The sequence below is a fragment of the Triticum dicoccoides genome, chromosome 1A (assembly GCF_002162155.2).
Source record: "Triticum dicoccoides isolate Atlit2015 ecotype Zavitan chromosome 1A, WEW_v2.0, whole genome shotgun sequence".
NCBI classification, from domain to species: Eukaryota; Viridiplantae; Streptophyta; class Magnoliopsida; order Poales; family Poaceae; genus Triticum; species Triticum dicoccoides.
Genome location: NC_041380.1, coordinates 459,153,268 through 459,156,558, shown reverse-complemented (window position 1 = coordinate 459,156,558; position 3,291 = coordinate 459,153,268). Strand labels below are relative to the sequence as shown.

Here is a 3,291-nt window from a genome sequence, read left to right as displayed (position 1 = left end):
TATGCAACACTTCCTGAACAGACAAGCATATAAGCTGTTGTTATACTTCTGACCCAAAGGATCTTTATATCCAACAGACAGAAAATATCCATTCTACTGTTGGAAATTAATTTAACTGCTGACCTGATGTCAAAGTAATTGCTGCGTCACCACCAAAACCCACCATCTCTTAAGATAAAGTAGACCGAGCTAACCCCTATATTAGCATATTAATAAGATAAACAGAACTCACTGTAGAATCATTTAGGGCGTGAGCTTGTCAATCTGAATGTGGAGGGACACCAGCTTAGCCCCGGCCAGCAGCTTGGGCGGAACTATGAAGAAGGTCAGCTCCTACACGGCGACGTCGCCGGGATCCTTGCTGCTTGTCACCTCCATTTACACCTTGACGGCATCGGTCCTGCCTTTGGGCTCCCCCGGTGGGCCTTTCGCCCACAGATTGGCCATGTAGTACAGCAGTGGGGACGCCCCTGCTCTGATGCAGAAGACCGACACAGCGATAGGCGCACCGATGTCAAGCACGCCGCCAACCAAGAAAAATGCGCGGCCGTCCTCCTTCATGAACAGCAAGAGCCGTGGCTCTGACAGTGGCACTTGCAGCTAGAGCGCCTTGCCATATTGGATCCTGTGCACGGGCATGGGATGCACGGTGCTGATGTGGTGGGAGAGCACCAGCGGTGGGCCTTCGTAGCCGCAGACAGGAACGGGGCATTTGCAGGGCGCGAGTGGACACATGCTCTGGTGATCGGCGAGCTTGTGGTAAGTGACGTAGAGCCCACATCCTTCATGCGGGCACTCCACCTCACCGAGGAGAGGACGGCGTCCACCGCCGTGTTCCGCACATCGAAGCCACCGCCGCGCTCGTACTTCTGGCACTGCCGCTGGTTCCCGGGGTGCTCGACGCGGCAGTCCGCACAGGCCAGGTGCCCTCCCTTGCACTGCACAAATCAATCAAACAACACATCAATCAAGAAACCTACACCTTGCTCGATCAGCCGAACAGACGAGGTGTATTCAAACCTCATAGACTGGAGGCTTCAAGGGGCGGAGGCACAAGGGGCAGTGGAGCAAGCTGAGGTCCATCGAGACCACAGAGAGCTCCATCATCAGGTCCTGTTCCGTGTGCATGATCTCGCCCTCCTCGTGCACAACCATCTCTCGCTTTATTAGGGCTAGGGCATTACAAAGCTTTACCGTCACATATTCATACTACCTCAAGGTGCATTAAATCAACACATGCAAGTATCAAAAGGATAGGCACGACATGCATCGGAAAACGCAAATTATTGAAATATATTGAGTGTAGTGCTTTGATGTGTCGCGTCAACTCCTACAAGACCGAGAAGTTTGATTACTACAATGCCATCTCCCTCACGGACTGAGCTCTGGTGGCTGCACCTGCCTTTGGCTGCATGACAGGTGGGCCACCCTCCTGTTGGGCCCACCTGTCATGCACGCATAGGCAGGAGCAGTAAGTCAATGAAGTTGCGTCCCTCCCTCGCCCATGAGTGTGGTGGCTGGTAGGACTAGGAGAAGCTTTCATTCGCTACACCCTCTCCCTCCCGCATGCGGTGGACATGCAACAGTTCAATCGGTGTCAGATGGCTAGAAGCATGCAGTAGTACTCCATCATTGTTCGACTTCCCGAAGAGGCGAAGAGCCAAGCGCAACCCGGACGCTCGTGTGGCAGTTTCATGTGTAGAGTAGTCTAGGATAGCATGTATCGTGCCTGTAAGCTTAAAATTGTTGGGGTCGGCTCCATGCTTTTTTTTATTAAAATAATCTTCTGGCCCTACCTGTCATCCTGGTGATTTTAGTTGCATGCTCATCTGCTCAAGACAGGAATATATATTTTAATTTGTGGTGGGGTAAATGTTAGAGGTTGCAGCAAATGGAGTATTCTACACTGTGGGTCTTTCAGCCAAGTTTAGAGGCAACCATGTGGGGCCAGTGCTATGATGTGTCGCATCAACTCGTACAACGAGGAGAAGCTTGATTTTACTACTACACACCTTCTCCCTCGCCCATGCGCACGGTGGCTCACAAACGAGGACAGGCTTTTGCTTATACTAATACTACAACAAGCTATCCAACTAGTTGTGTATCACTAGTCATTTTTGCCATTAGAAGTTACAACTACTCAAAAATGCCATCAATCCGTGAGATGCCTGCTCAAAATGCAATTAGATATCTCAAAAATGCCATCGTCAAGTTAGATGTTTGCTCAAAAATGCCATTAGACATTGTGATTTTCACGTCAAACCTGTTGACCATGTTACATGACAAAAATAAGTTGATTGTCACATTGATAAGTGTGGCCCCGCTTGTCAGGAGTAACCAAGCGAACAAATTTACAAGAAAATAAGAACGCTGTTGGGATCAAGTAGGCCCCACACTTTATTTTACTGTAGTGAGATAGAGGGAGAGCTGGCATGTTGGTCCATCGGTATTTATGTCATTATAACATGGCAAAAGAGATTTGAGTCACAATAATGGTGTCCAGCACAACACACCCCTCAAATAAAACTAAGCACCCTGAAATTCTTTGACAAAACTAAGCACCCTGAAATTCTTTGACAACTAAACTGCTGGCTATATGATGTTGGCCATATATATTGTACATATATAATGTGAAGAAACGAGTGGTAGTCGTAGTACTATACCAACTAAAAGATGAACTGTAAGAAATACTAGTATGTACGTATTGAAGAGTTAAAGTAACGAGAAGAAACATAACATAGTTCTGCTGGGGGCTCAGCACAACACACCCCTCAAATAAAACTAAGCACACCAGAAATTAAACTAAGCAACTAATCCGGTAGACACTGCATTAGAATAACCATGAGCAACGACAATGCCACCTTACTCGGAGTCCTCGTCCACATCCTCGACTTCGTCCTTGTCCCTCTTCCTCTTGGGCGATACTTCTTTGCTTGAACCACACACTTGGCTCTTGCTCTTCATCCAACCCTTGTAGATATTGAAACAAAGGTAGCCATCCATTGCAGCGTAGTGGATGTGGTCTATATCTAGTACATTCCACTACCATGCACGATGAAACGTGTGCAGAGGTTTCTTTAGTTCACCGTATGAAGGATGAAGCATGGCTCCTGCCAGGGTCAGCATTAAAGGCTTATCACGGGAGGACACTGTCGGTGTCAAAACCGGCGGATCTCGGGTAGGGGGTCCCGAACTGTGCATCAAGGATCGATGGTAACAGGAGACGGGGGACACGATGTTTACCCAGGTCCGGGCCCTCTCTATGGAGGTAATACCCTACTTCCTGCTTGA

The 3,291-nt window shown here is 48.4% G+C and overlaps 1 pseudogene; it reads right to left on the bottom strand.

Annotated features, from left to right (window-relative positions):
* Positions 1 to 243: 243 nt before the first annotated feature.
* Positions 244 to 1,155, bottom strand: LOC119353721 (annotated as a pseudogene).
* Positions 1,156 to 3,291: the final 2,136 nt, after the last annotated feature.